Here is a 15,868-nt window from a genome sequence, read left to right as displayed (position 1 = left end):
TCAATTGAAGCGCTCTGTAATACTCACTTGTGAAGCTTTTTGGAGACAAGAATGTTTCTGAATGAATATGGAAGACCTGTTAACAGAAGCAAATGTTTTTCGTTAGATAAGCGGGCTCCCCTTTACTTTTTTGTTCCAGACCCTCTTTAGTTATTTGGAAGATCAATTCATACAAAATACCTAATCTCCTAAATGTAGAAAATCCATTTTAATTGCAGCTTGAGGTTACACATGGAAATTGCGGGCAAATCTGCAGGACCTGACTCTGTAAATCAGGAATTGTGAGCCCACAAAATTATTCTGTGCACTGAGGGTTATAGCACAGAAGAGTAATATCCAAAGGTTCAAACAATGCGATACAGCTTAGGAACCTGACTCACATTGATGAAATAAAACGAATAAGCCAAAAAACAAGTAAACACATGACGCAGTAAAATATTTTTGTAATTTTTATTTTTTATTAGTCAATCACTGACCCGTAACAACAATTCATGATTCAAATATAAAAAAAGAAAGAAGTAGTAAACAAATATATTCTTCAGCCTATCAACGTGCTATTCCAGCGTGAGCGCTATACCTGGAGCGCTGCTCTTGGCAGTTTCTTGATTTTAACATACCCGTTTTTTGCCTTTTATTTAGCTTGTTTCTGAACACTTATCCCCTGTTCTTAATCAGCCTGGCCTCGCATACCCCCACCTCTGTCACCATACTTGCACTATAATAGTGAAATCACCGCTCTTTGTGGGTCCTCCGCCCCTGTCCCGTGGTGGCCATCTTAGGTGAGTGGGTCCTAGCGCGTGTTGAAGTCCTCTCTCTACCTCGCTAGGAGAGTATTTAGGTAGCCATGTTGACGCGCAGCGGCCACGCGCAGCGGGGACGCCGGACTGACGCCGGAGTTACGCCAGAGTTCAGCCCGTCTGGGCCCGTCCGGGCCCAGACGGGCTCAGGGCTGGTCCCCCTGCCTGTCTCACAGGAGCCACCTCCTACATGTATTAGGTATAGGAGGGATGACCTTCTTTCGTGGCGGTCCCCTATTGTATCTACTTGTAGCTTTGCTCACGCGGACGGATACCCGTTCCTCCCTTGTGGGGCCTGCAATCCGGATTTGGATAACTCTGTGTTATCACTAGCTTTGCTGAACTGCCGCTCTTTACCCAACCACACGACGGAAATTAACTCTCTCATCCTTGACCATAAATTGGATGTCTTGTTCCTAACGGAGACCTGGATTTCCTCATGCTCCGGCCCGGACATGGTTAGAGCACTTCCACCAGGCTTCCTCATATTCCATCTAGACAGACCGGTGGGCCGGGGCGGGGGAATTGCCATCCTTTACAGGGATACGTTAGTGTGTAAGGTTCAAGATGGAGGGTTGAGCGACTGCGAGAGCTGTCAGTTCTCCCTACGTCTGTCGCCTACGGCGTCCCTGGCTGGCCTTTTGATTTACCGCCCCCCTGGGACTATGGGCAATTTTATCAACTCCTTTCTCGAAACGGTCGCGCTCCTTGCCTCCTCTACTGCCAACTTTGTGGCATTGGGTGATTTCAACATTCACTTTGACGACCCCTCTTGCTCTCTGGGTGCAGATCTGCAGTTCGACATCAAGGCGTTTGAGATCAGCCTGGCCAACTCGGGTGCAACACATGCAAAGGGACATCTGCTTGATCCCATATTTTCAAACTCGGATCGCCTCAAAATATTGCCCGCGCTGGCTCTGCCCTGGACAGACCATTTTATGGTCCCGGCCCAATGGCAGCTTGATGTCGCAGTGGCATCAACTCCCAGGGTATTTACGGTTGGAAGAGCCTGGTCTAGGCTTCCAGTGGACATCTAGGCAACACATTTGGAGTCGTCCCGGCCCCTTCTTGGGTCCGATCCGCTGGTAGCCGATGTGTACCTTAGCACCTGGTTGACCAATTCGCTCGATGCCATTCTACCTAAGAAAAGATTACTTACCAGGGGTAGAAGAGTGGGATCAGCCCCCTGGTATTCACCAGAGCTGAGAACACTCAGGAAGGGCTGTAAGAGGATGGAGCGGACTTGGAGGAAGGACTGGAGTAAAAACAGCTGGACAGAATATCGGGTGGCTCTCGGTACCTATAAATCTGCCATCAAGGCAGCGAAGGCTGTGTTTTTCGAGGAGAGAATAGGTCTCTCTTCCAACTCTTCGAAGGAATCCTTCAGGGTTATCAGAGAACTCCTGCAAACTCCTGAACCCCTGGTTACTCACGACAACCCACGTGAGAAATGTTCCGAACTTGCTTCTTTCTTCAAGACCAAAGTTGAAAACATCTTGGCATCCCTTCCTCAGCTAGCCCAGGAGACACACTCGGGTGGCAGCCCAGGGCTTTGCCCTGGGCCGCGGGCAGTGGAGCTGGATTCCTTTGGTCTAGTTACGGTGGAGGAAGCTCTCGGGGTTCTGGCGACTGTGAAGAGTGGGTCACCGAGAGACCCTGTACCGATGAAATACCTGAAGCAGGTCGCCTCTATCATCGGCGGCTCTGTGACTGACCTTATAAATCTCTCTTTCTCCAAAGTAGTGGTGCCCCCCAGTTGGAAGGGAGCGGTTGTCAAGGCCCTTTTGAAGAAGCCTAACCTGGACCCCGCCGACCTTGCAAATTTCAGGCCTATCTCTTTGCTTCCCGGCATTAGCAAGGTGGTGGAGAAACTCATGAACAGGCGTCTATCGGGTTTTTGGGAATCCAATTCCCTCCTGGGTGATTCCCAAACGGGTTTTCGCCCTGGTCAGGGGACGGACACTGCCCTGCTCGCAGTCGTGGAGAATGCCAGGAGCATTTTGGATTCAGGGGGATCGGTGGCAGTGATCCTCCTTGACCTTAGTGCGGCATTTGACACCGTAGACCACCAGGTGTTACTCCAACGGCTGGCGGGGGTGGGGGTCTCCGGGATGGCCCTGAAATGGTTCGCGTCATTTTTGGGGGGCCGGACGTTTGAGGTTTGGGAAGGCCAGGAGAAATCAACATCTGTCCCTCTCCAGTGTGGTGTGCCACAGGGCTCATCGTTGAGCCCTACATTGTTTAACATCTATATGGCCCCACTGGAGAGTGTGGTGCTGCCACTGGGTATCAAGATTATCAGCCACGCCGATGATACCCAGTTGGTGGTAGGGCTCCCCCAGTCGGCTAACCAACCCGACCGGCTGCACACCTGCTTATCTCAGATCTTTACGTGGATGTGCAGCTCAGCACTCAAACTTAACGGTTCGAAAACCGAAGTGATGATGCTGGGGAATTCCCCTCCCTCCCTCTCACCGAGCAGCTGGCCCAGCTGCCTGGGAGTGGCACCCACCCCCAAACAGGAGATTAAGAGCTTGGGGGTGTGGCTGGAGCAGGACCTCTCTTTTAGGACACACGCTAAAATAACAGTAGGTGTGTGCTTTGGTCTGCTCCGGGCTGCCCGGAAGATCTTACCTCTTCTCCCGATGGCTTCGAGGAGGCTGCTAATCCAGGGACTCATCATCTCACGGTTGGATTTCAGCAACGCGCTGTTTCTGGGGGCCCCAGAAACAACCCTAAACAAACTGCAGCAAGTACAAAATGCTGCTGCTAGGCTCCTGACGGATCTTCCCAGGCGTCAATCTGCCCGCCCGGCGCTTAAGGCGCTTCACTGGCTTCTTATTAGAGAGAGGGTGAATTTTAAAGCACTCTGCATGGTAAAGGGCCATCCATCCTACGGGAGATGGTTCAACCCTACAAGGCCCCTCGTACATTGCGCTCGGATCACCAACATCTGCTGCAAGTCGCGAGAGTGAGGAAGGCCAGGACTGGCGGCAGAAGATTTTCCATAAACGTTGCAACTCTGTGGAACTCCCTTCCGTTATTTCTTCGCTCTGAAACGAGTATTTTACGTTTCCGAAAACTTTTAAAGACCTACCTGTTTCCTGATTAATGCCGCTGTCTTGTGTTATGGTGCCTTTTTTTTCTGGAAGAGCGCGGGGATGCCCAAGGGTAACCAGGCGCGATTCAAAACTCAGTAATAATAATAATAATAATAATAATATTTGTAGTTATTACCAACTATCCGTGTCCGTTTCTTCACCTTATGCTTTTATGGTAATGTCTATAAAATATTTGATTCTAGTCTGCCCCTCTATATTTGTATACATGTCTGGACAGCGCCAATTCTAAGGGATTATAGTTTTTCCCTTTCTTTTGTGTTTCTCATTTTAGCTACTCATTGTGCAAATTTCGGTGGATCTGGCGATTTCCAATTTTGTAAAATTAAAGAGCGAGCTATTAAGGAAGCACTAAAAACAAATAGATTTTGTTGCACTGTTAAAGTTTGATTCGGGATCCCGAATAAGATAGTTATAGGATTGGGATCTATGTTCTGTTTGCTAATCGATTGAAAGACCCTAGTCCCATAGTCAGTTAGTTTAGGGCAAGAAAAGCACATATGAAGCTAGTCTCCTTGATGATTGCATCTAGGGCAACCTGGTGATATTTCTGGGAATATTTTATGCAGTTTCTCAGGAGTGTGGTATAGTTGCCATTTGGAGAAGAATGACATACGTTTAAAATTCGCTCTGAGTATGGCTTTAATAGACCATTTGTTATATTCCTTCCATTGAGCTGCTTCTACTTGACATCCTGTTGTTGCCTACATTTTTAAAAGAACTCACTGGACTATTAGATCGGAAATTTGTTGCCTAAGAATCCAATACCAGCTCCCAATTCCTGTTGTTTGTTTGATATATAGTGCATGCATGGGTAACAGTTGCGGGAAGTGAGTGGTCCACAAGTCGTAACTTTTGCACTAGACTCACAATTTGGAGGTAGGAAAATACTGGGGTCGACACGGTTTCTGTTTTGTCTTGTCTGATTTGTTCCCATGACTTCATCTCCCTCTGTATTACTAGATCTTTTACTTGATAGATTCCCAGACTTTACCATAATTTTTAAGTAGGTGTATTGATTGTAACTCCTAGTTCCCTATAATGTATCAATTGAGTTTCTAAATGTAAAGGTGTAAATTGATATTCTTCCTTCAAATGTTTATGTCTATCATAAATTATACAGGCGTCTTATATCTATAACGTTTGGGTAGCTTGGGGATATTGATAAAGGGTTTTCGATCGATATTTTTTTCCAAAAGCATTTGGTGAAGATAAATCTAGAAGGGCAGCTTGGAAGTATTTATGAATGTGGGGAAGCCCTAAACCACCTTTTTCAGGACTCAATTGTAGTGTTGACAATTTTGTGTGTGGTTTCTTCCCTGCCCAGATACATTTCTGCACTAATTGATAAATTTCTAGGAAGAAATTATGTATGATCTTGATGAGAACATTTGAAAAAGTAAAAATAAATAGCGGAAGTACCATCATTTTTATTAGTGCTAGTCTTCCAATTATCGGTAGCGGGAGGTTCTTCCAGCTATTTAGAATATTCCTTACCTTATTGAATGTTGCAGCATAATTTAGTGCGAAAAGCTGTAAAAAATTGTGTGTGAACCAAATGCCTAAGTATCGAACCGGATTATTTTTTGCCACTCGAATCTCGAGAGCTTGAGGTAGAACCTGGTCATGACAATTGAATAATAGGATCTCGGATTTGCTATCATTGATTTTATATCCGCCTAGGTTGGAAAATGTTTTGATTGTGTCAAATGTTTGTTTAATATTCGTTTTTTCTGCCTTGAGATAAAGGATTAGATCATCTGCAAATAATTTCAATTTGGGGGGCCCCTGCTATTGGTGGCTTAGTTGAATGTTTTGGCGTATCGAATTTGCTAATGTATAAAGCAAATAGAACGGGCGACATCGGGAACCCTGTTCAGTTCTTCTTTGGATCCCAACTATACCCGCAGTGTTGGAGTTAATTATTATTTTGGCCTGGGCTTTGTCATATAATTTCTTGAGTAACTCTACGAATTCTAGGGGAAAAATTATTTTTTTTAATATCGCAAAGAGAATATTCCAATTGACTGGATTGAAAGCTTTTTCTGCGTCAATTGTGATAATTGCTGCTTGCGTATTACTATTTAATAAAAAGTCAATTGCCTGAACGAGAAAGTTTGTATTATTAGTGATTAATCTTTCTGATAAAAAGCCACATTGGTCCTCATTAACCAATCTAGCAGTGACTAGGGTAATTCTCGTTGCCCTGATTTTTGTGAATAGTTTGTAATCATTGTTTAATAAACTAATAGGCCGATAAGATCCAGGTATATCCAGCGGCTTCTCCTTTCTTAAAAAGCTCACTATAACTGCTTCAACAAATGTCTTTGGTATATGGCAATCTTCCAGAATTGTATTATATAAAGAAAGCAATAGATTTGTTATTTGTGGCAGAAATATTTTGTAGAATTCAATGAGTATTGCATCAATGCCACAGGCTTTCCCAATAGATGTGTTTTTTGCATCCGCATGACTCTCCAGCATGGTGATTGGTGCTATCAAATGAGCTTTCTGGGGGGGTAATAGTCGAGGTTGTGAAATTGGGATAAAGAATTTGTCTATTTCCTCTGACGATGTAGGTATCGGAGCTGTGTGGAGTTTATCATAGTGTGATAAAAAATGTTATTAATCTCGCCCATCTGATGGACATTTTGGCCTGTCTCGTCATCAAAGATAGATTTTATCCTAGTATAATTAAGATTTTTCTTTACCGACCATGTCAGAAGTTTGCCAGCGTGTTCGGTGTCCTCATACCAATTTTGAAAACAGGTTTTTTGATTTATTATTTCCTGGTGTTCATAAAAGTCTCTGATTTTTTGGCGAGCCTGGTTAAAATTAAGGGCCGTTGTTTCTGAGTGGAATAGAAGATTCATTCGACCAGCTTGATCGAAATTCTGCTGGAGATGTTTAGCTAAATCCGTTTTCCTTTTTATAATTCCAGCTTTACGAGAAATTGCCTCCCCTCTAATGAAAGCCTTACACGCATCCCATACTGGAAAGGGGCTAGCTGTTCCAATGTTTGTAGTGGCAAACTCAATTAGTGATGTCTGCATTTTTTTAGTCCAGGTCTCTTCAGTTAGTGAAGTTTTATCTAAAATCCATCTGGGTCGTTCCCTTAAGTCGGTTTTGCCTTGATCTCTATAACTGGGACAGAGTGATCAGAAAAAGGATTGGGAAACATCCAGGCCTCCCCTTTTTCACACTGATGGGAGATTTAAAAAAATATATATTTTGGATGCTGTGTCATTTTTTTTTTTAAAGCAAGTATATTCTTTGAAAGTAGTATGGCGGGCCCTCCAAGGATCTACTAGCACAAAGTCCTGAGTCATATTGTCCAAATATCTAGCTGTTAATGGTTTATTTTGGGATTTATTTTGTTCGAGTGGAATCTAGTCCTATAGTCTGGATGAAGTTAAAGTCTCCTCCGATAGTAATAGCAGAGGGATTAATAAATTAGTTATTTGTTCCAGTGCTTGGATTTCATCTTGTATAGGACCGTAGTAACTGATTATATGGAAAGTTTGCTACCCCAATTTTAAATTACCCACAACCCATCTGGCAAGGGGATCGCTCATGATCTATAGAACCTCTCCTTGATAATAGCAGGTAATAAGAATTGCGACCCCTCCTAACAGTGGCCTCTGCTGCGGCCAATAATGGCTCTTTTATAAATGTTAGCCATTTGGGTGCGGGTTTACTTTTTAAAAAATTTATCTCTGGGAGTAGGATGACATGATGATGATTAACCATTAGCCTTTGAAGTGTGGTTTTTAATTTTGTTGTATTATTGCGTCTGTTAATAATGCATGATACAATACGAAGCATCTGTTGTTCAACCATTTGGAAAAGTTCTTGGTTTCTGATTTACAGTCTTATTGTTGAATCTAATATTTCCACCCCTACAGATAAGAAAGCTACCCTTGATTTGGGCTGTGGATGGTTAACATTTTTTTTTTCCTGCTGCCCTCCACCCACCCTGAATTGCCTCCCTCCCTTTGTTCTCCCTTGAATTTGGGTCTTGCCCACCATAGACCCTTTTCCCCCCTGTGCCCTGGATCCCTCCCACCAGTGACCCCCCTAACACCTATTATTCACAGTAAAATACTGTAAAAACAAATACGTGCACAAGTCTTGAGTAAAAAGAACATTTTCTCATTTATATTTGGGCCCAAGATCAAAATGTTTAAGTTTAAGTATGACACAATTCAGCCTTTGTGACTTTCACACAGTATGAGGATGTAGGACAAGGCCACTTACAAAAGATTCACCTCTTGTTCTTTCCATTCTCAGCTACAGACTATTTTAGCTGCCTGTTGGCCTGACCTATTGAGTGGGATTTGGATCAGCCCATTGCTTATAGTTAGAAGACTTTTTATCTGCCTCAGTTGTAGCCTCCTTATCCAAAGACTTTCCTTTCTATTCTAGTTTTTGCTGCCCAGCTGCATTTCGATTTCAGATTCTCCTTCTAATGCGGCTGTTACTTGCATTCAGGGAACTACTTTTTCTTTTCTTTAAGCACTTTGCTCCTGGCCACTTTTCTCTTAGTATTGTTTCCCTTTTCCAACTCCCCAGCTCGCCCATTGCTTCACTCATCCCATCCTGCTAATTTCTATTTTAAATATTCCCATGCCCCCTTCCACCCGCTTCCATTGTTCCCCCACCACTCCTCACTCCTCACCTGTCACCTTTTCACTTTTTGCATCTGCTTTGCGCTGGGTGTGAGTCGATCTTAAAATCTGATTCTATCCAATTCAAGATGCCTTCCTGTGAGTGCAAACTTGTGTGGTGGTGTTGGAAAACGAGGCAGCACTTGTGAGGCCTGCACAAATAACATGACTACATTTGTCCTTCACTGAGAACCAAACACCCCATTGTAGCGCTTGACTTTTAGAGGGTAGCGTTGCAGAGCAGTCTAAGGCTTACTCGAGGGAGGTGGTGTGGGCTAGTAATCGCCATTAACCAGTATGCAGAAATAACACTCAATAATTGATTGTTCAGCCTGTACTTTGCTTTATAAAAGGAAGAGTACATTTATTAAATACAAACACTACTCAATACTATGCACCAATTTACAAATATACATAAGCTGTTGGAATTACTTTGTGACATTGCATAACATTTCCACCACTCCCATGTATGCACATCTTCTTGCTCTCTAATGCAGTGGGTCGAACATAACCTGGAGGAGGGCCTTGCCCACTGGCACCATCCAAGTGGTGACCCACCCCCATTATCTCAACAAGCATTTAAAATACATACACATGTCCTGGTGACGCATGGCCCTGACTGAGCATCTCATACTGACCATACAGTATACACTTCTACATCTTTGAGGCTAACAGTCTGGGTTGCTCTTCACCTAACGCAGTAGCAAGAATACATGTTTGGGCATCACTTAGAATGACAGTACTCATCATAGTTGATAACAGTTATAATGCATTGCAATTAAAGCCCCTAAAAGGCATCACAGGATTAAGCATATACAGCCATACACCCTAGCAAGAATGTCTAGCAACATAACACCACTTTGCTTATGACTTCACCTTACACATGTGACTTTCAGTCCCTCAATAGAAATAACACTGGTAAATGCACTTCTCGTGCAATTGCACCTCTTCACCTCCAGGGGATGCCCTTCTCCAGACATCCCCAGCTCAACCCTCCATACCTTGGTGCAATTTACCAAATGCACCCTCAGCTGTAGAACAAAAGTTTCAGCCCCAGGATGCTGTTGAATACTGGTTGTGCCCTTGAGGGGTTATTTCTATGGAGTCCCCAGAGACCTGGGGGGGACTTTACATCTTCGTGCCAGTGGAGTCTGCGTTGCTCCGGCAGCTCCCCCTGCACATTGTCCTGGGGCCACCACAAGCCGAGAAAAAGCTGCTTTGCTTTGCAGGCCGGTCTGGGCCTGCAAGGCATTATGAGGCGCTTTCTTCTTTTTCCTGCATAACACGGCAGCAGCTCCACCGCTACTCCGGAGAGAGCCGCACTGCCCAGCGGGTGGCCTCACGCCACTTCCGATCCTCGTGGGGGGGGGGGCCCGGTCCCACCCGGACCCCCAGGTGAGTTATTGCAGCTCGGGAGCCCACCCCCGGCTGCTCCTACTGCCTCTCTCCTCTTCGCGGGGGCCCAGTCCCACCCGGGTACCTTGCATCTCTGGTTCATGGGGAGGTGATTGCAGCCCGGGAAGCCCACCCCACCCCGGCTACTCCCGGTCCAGCCCGCACCCTCTCGTGCGGCCACGGGAGCCAGCGCTCCTATTCTGGTCTGCCCGATCCTGCTGGCAGACACGGCGACTGCAGCTTGACCGGCAGGTCTTCTTGGCATCACTGAGGCCCGGAGTTTAGGGTCCCGGGCCCCTCGGAGGTCGGCTTTGCCTTCCTTCGCTCTGGGGAGTGCAATGGCGCTCACCCCTCCATACGGCAGCCACCGGGGCATGGAGTTGGGGGTCCTGGGCCCCAGAACTCTTCACGGGGAGCGTGATGGCGCTCCCCGACTTCCACTTCGGCGGGGCCCGGAGTTGGGGGTTCTGAGCCCCTGGAGCCCACTTCACGTGGAGCGCGATGGCGCTCCCTAGCTTCTGCTTCTTGGGAGCCAGGGTAGGCTACTAATACCCCCTGGGGGTTAATTCATGGGGAGCGCGGTGACGCTCCCCGACTTCCGCCTTCTTCTTGGGGAGACCCCGTGACATGACCCACCCCGGGGGCACATCCAGGACCGGCGGCGGAGACCCACGCACTTCGTCATCAGTCCTCTCAGAGGTCAAAGGTCGCCTACCATCTGGGGGACGTATCTCAGCCCCCAGGTGGCCGATTTACCCCATTTTGGCCTCTTCTCACTCCAGATGGCCAGCTATAGCCATCTGGGGCAGTTCCTCCACCCTCCTGGCCTTCAAGAGGGTGAATTCAGCAGGGAGCTGTCTTCACTGGCTCCCTGTGCCAGCCTTTCGCCTGGCTCTCCTCCTGGGCCTCTCTTCTCCTTACGCAGAGGCCCAGGCATCGGCTCCCTGGTCCTGGACTCCCCTCCTGGAGCAATTCAGGGACCTGGGACAGTCAGGGTGTCTTCCTTCCAACTGCCCATGGCGCCAGGCTCCAGCATCAGTCTTCCTCAGCAGGCCACACCCCAGAGAGAGCTCCTCTTCCTGTGCAAGCTCTTTTTAAAGAATTTGGAGGGGGCTTGCAATTAGGCTCTGCTTGCCCTATCAAGCAGCGACACATCATCTCTCTTCACCTGCTCCCTCCTTCCTGCCCAGGCCTCTGGGATAGTTCAAAATGGCATTGTCCAGGGGTCTCATGCCACATGGTCTCTGAAATGCCCCATTCCCCCCCTTGCTGCCTTCTCTCCAGAGCCACTTGGTGCCTGGCACCAGGTGAAAGCTGCTGATGGATAACCTGTAGCTCCAACCACCTTCTCTCCATCTTGGAGAGGAGACCTTCGCCCTTGGAATGCTTGCCGCGAAGGGCCAGGTCTCTGATGCTACAGCTTGGCTAGGAAGGTCATTATTCCAGCCTGGCAGGGTCAGCCCCAGCCAGGCTCTGGTTATGAGCTGAGTCAGAGGAATCTGACATTTGTGGATGACCCATATATGGTTTTGGAATCAGCAGAATACTTATTTTCCCACCAGTTACAGTGTATGTTGGTGCATGGCTGGAATTTGTAGGCCCTAGGGAAGTAACACTATCCCATGTGACCCCCATCCTCATAGGAGAATAATGGAGTGGTCCTTCAGTGAAAACAGTGAAGCACACTGACTTTCCCTTACATGTTTCTTCCCATTGTATACAGCCTATTCCATGTCACCACCCAGCTCTACATAATTCCTGCCACACCATTCTATCTGTACCTGCTCCTGGGCTGCGCACACCAGGAATCTCCCCCACACAACCCCTACACATGTACACACGCATGTACACACGTGTCTGCAAGTAACCAGCCTGGTGCCCCTTACTCCGGCTGCATCGCAGCGGCCTAGTCTCACCAGGGGGACACCAGTAAAATCCACATGCATTCTTTTTCATCATGAGTTCACTGTGGGTGAACCCAACTTATGAGGCTCCCCCACAGTAAAAGCTCAAGAATTAGGTGTTCAAAAAGCGAAATACCCGGGCGGCTCAGATGGTCAGAACCACCTTCTAACAGGCGGGGACCCAAAAATGTTTTTTTCATTATGTGAACAACGACATTCAAAAGATGACTGCCTTGTATGTTCATGCATTCACTGTGCTCATTGTAAATGGGTTTCTTTAAATCATTAATTAATTCAAAGATGACTGCTGTAGATCCACGTGCATCTACCACAGTGGGTTTGTTGGAATATTATACATGGATTTTTAGATGACCGTGCTGATGTGTGCACATCCGTGGTGGTCAGTTTTGAATGCATTTGTAATATTTTTACAAACTCTTCCAAAGATAGCCACGGCAGATTGCTTTTACAATCCCATGCATAGATGGCCACTGCTGGTGCAAGCACATCCATGATGGCTAACACAAAAAGCATTAGCTAAGCCAACAGATTTAACCCACACGACCTGTTGGCTTTGCTAATGCTTGTTTGATAAGGTCTGGCCTAGTGACAGTTTAAGCTGTTTCATTCGTATTATGTTAACAAAAATCATAATAAAAATACAGCCATACACACATACATTTTCTTAGGGTCCACCGCAGCATACAGCAATGGCGCAGTCCCGTTAGGCATTAGTTCACGTACAAGGTGAGGGATGGTATTTTGCCAGAACTCATGTGAATAGCCACCTGAAAAGGGCACACTTCAGTGACAGGGCTGTCGTTTTTGTATGCTTTAAATACATTTTTGCCAATGTTTCATTGCATATGATTGTAAAAAAATAAATGCACGCTTGTCCGAGACCAGACATACTGGCTTTGTCTGTCAATGATTGTTGTGTTGTGAAACTTGTTTTCATCCTATAGCTGATAACTGATTCGCGCTTTGAACGACCGTAGTTCTTGTCCTTTTAACATTACGTATCTAAATGGTACTGTTTTGTGTTGGAAGCAGGTATCCCTTGTTTTTCAAACGCCTACACACCTTTAACCAACCTCCCTGGGCGCAACTGTCCTCCAGATGAACTGTTCTTCATCGCCCTTTCCCGCCAGACTGGCATTCTCTGCCCTGTGCCTATGAAGTAACTGGCGGAACTACATGACATCCTTGCATGCCAAGTGCAAAATGCCAGACAAAGAGGCCACCAGGCAAACAACACTGAACTACGAGCGGGGTTTTCTGGAGGCGTGTGGGCAAAGCTGAAAGTCCTGCAATAGTTGTACAAACGCTGGGAGGGTTGTGAAACTATATCTAAGGCTATACTACTTAACTATGTCTGGTTTTCCTATAGTGCGTCCCCTCATTTGTCTCATCTTCTTTCAAGGCCCAAAGCGGTTTCACAGTTGCAGTCACTCAGCCAGTTATCCCATGTGCAGCGGTGCCAACGCTCCGGACTTTCCTACAGCGGGAAAACACAGTAAAACGAAAATCCACGCGTGCGAAGGACAAAGGCCTGAGAGCTGAGGGGGAGGGAGGGAGGTGCCGCAGATGCTCGCAGGCGTTCAGCTGCAGAAAGAAATTCCACCAGATGCAAACACCTGCTGCACTGGGGTCAGGGCCGCAGAGCAACCGAACAAGTTGAAGCATTTTGTGAAACAATTAAGAGTCTGAGGGGGCACGGAGGACGGTTGGAAATTGGAATAGATGGAAAAGACGTGAATGGAGGTGGGGTGCAGTGGCTGGATAGTGCTGCACTGGTGACCTCTGAGATGGATATTCCGTATAATGACAGGAGTTATGTTTCCATCTCATTTTCCTTCTGGTTCCCGCGTTTTTCTGATGTTTTCTTTGGAAACGAATTCTTGTCATTCCTAGAAGAGCTGACGCACATGATTGTTTTGCATACGGCCCAAATCTCTAGCAACATTTCTCAGCTAGGATTGAATCTAATTTCAGCTGTGCGTGGATATGTATTTTAAGGGAGTTTACAAATGCAAATAGTCATTTACTACACACAGAAGATAAAATAATTCATAAAATAAAAATAACGTGACTTGGAATGTCCATTGTTATATAAGAAAACTGACCGAAGAAGGCAGTGGGTTTCAGATTACATCCTTCCCCGTATCAGTAGCCCAGTGCCCTGCCACCCACCCCCCAGTCAACCACACAACCCCAGGCCCCCCCTGTCCCAGGATCCTGCCACACCCTCTCTCGCAATACTGTTTGTTCATCCTCAAGCAGCTTGAGGGGCCAGTTGACATTTTGCCCCTACACCCCCTAACTTTATTTCCAGGAGCAAAGCTACTGTTTAGATGCATTCTCGCCTCACTCCACGTGAAAATGCACTAACTCCCTGAGCTTCCCTCTCACTGCTCCCTCTTTTGCTCCACTGTGGACCAACACTCTGCCTGCTGCCTCCTCTTTCAGGGTAGGACCCACATCGCTCAGGGCGGCTGGTGACATTTGAAAGTGGCGGGCGTAAAATGATTGCAAAGGAAGCAAACGAACGTGTGAGCAGTCGCGGGGGGGGGGGTCACGCGCGGGGTGGGTCACACGGGAGAATAAGCAAACGAACGTGCGAGCAGTCGCGAGGGGGGGTCATGCGCGGGGGGGTCGCACGGGAGAATACAATGAAAATTAAAAGGAAAACTTACCTGACCGCCTCTGCTCCTGGTCCGCGTTGGCGCCTCAGTTGGCACCTCTGCCCCCTTCAAACCGGAACACCACGTCAGCACTGGAGTGGCAACCCCTCAGCCAATCATGGCGCAGCGCCTGGATTGGCTGAGGGCGCAGCTTACGCTACGCCCGCCGCCTGCCCATTAGGAGACCGAGGGGCTCCTAATGGGCATGCGCAAGGCAGTAAAAACACAAGTACGCATGACTGGGCACGGGCTAAAAATTACTCTCCATGCCCACTCATGCGCACTTGTGCTGCAGTGCTGCCTTTCCCTGGCTTGTCTGACAATGCATGTCAAGTGTCAACTAGCAGTCCCTTGACCATATGTTCAAACCAATGTGATTCAGAAACATAATTTTTCACACTCTCACGTATTTAAAATTTTTTTTTTTACCATTTATTGTTTATCAAACATATTATACATCGCCATTAAAAACTCAATCTGTTCTAGTCCCTACTTAACATTAATCAAAGCAGAGAAAATAATTCCAACAATATATTCAATTTGAGCAAAAACGAAGCTAAAAACAGCTAAAAATGTCGTTTGATTTTACAAAATAATCCAAAAATACAGACAGAACAATTTGTTACATTACACACACCTCGTTATGAGCCAGCATAACTGAGAAAACACAACAACACAAGACAATACACTTTGTCATATATTCACACATCCAAACCCCTACTGGACATTAACCGCTTATGGGATGTTTTGAGTTCTTTATCCCTATAAGCATGTATCCGTTTCTGTGGATTGTGTGTTTTCCATAAGCGTCGACGCGTTTCGATAGGCTATGTTGTATGCCACTATCTTCCTCAAGACCTTAGATAGATGTTTTCTCTGTATTCTGTATTCTGCGCTTCTTTCCTGTTTACAGAAAGAGACATTGTTATATATTTGTTTGGAAAGGACCCATTTCCCTAGAGACTGTAGCTTTATTGACTCTGTTGGGATTAGCCATATGGGAAACTATGCCCTGGTGTCCATATTATGCTGGACGCTATTTATTTCTGTATAGCGCCGGTATTTTAGGTCCTATTTGCCTCACGACTGATCCTAGGGATTGCCTACAGTTATACACCTTTTACCTAGTATAGGGGTTATTAGTCAGAGAGATAATTGTCTACTTACGTAATTAATGTTGTTTCTTATGCCCACATTATTCTTGTAATTCAAACTTCATCAGTTTTTTACTTTCTTAGATGATGTCCGGGATCAGGCCTGTATAAAATTCTTCGTATGCCTTCCACCCCGTGTTCTGAAAGT

General features: G+C 46.3%; 1 protein-coding gene across 1 annotated transcript in view; it reads left to right on the top strand.

Moving 5' to 3' along the window:
* Window positions 1–15,868, top strand: part of SUGCT (succinyl-CoA:glutarate-CoA transferase) — a 3,154,468-nt gene that overhangs the window by 3,020,269 nt on the left and 118,331 nt on the right. The window lies entirely within an intron of this gene.

This window comes from Triturus cristatus, chromosome 5_2, assembly GCF_964204655.1.
Source record: "Triturus cristatus chromosome 5_2, aTriCri1.1, whole genome shotgun sequence".
NCBI classification, from domain to species: domain Eukaryota; kingdom Metazoa; phylum Chordata; class Amphibia; order Caudata; family Salamandridae; genus Triturus; species Triturus cristatus.
Note: the sequence above shows the minus strand (reverse complement) of the source record. Positions and strands in the feature narration are given on the sequence as shown.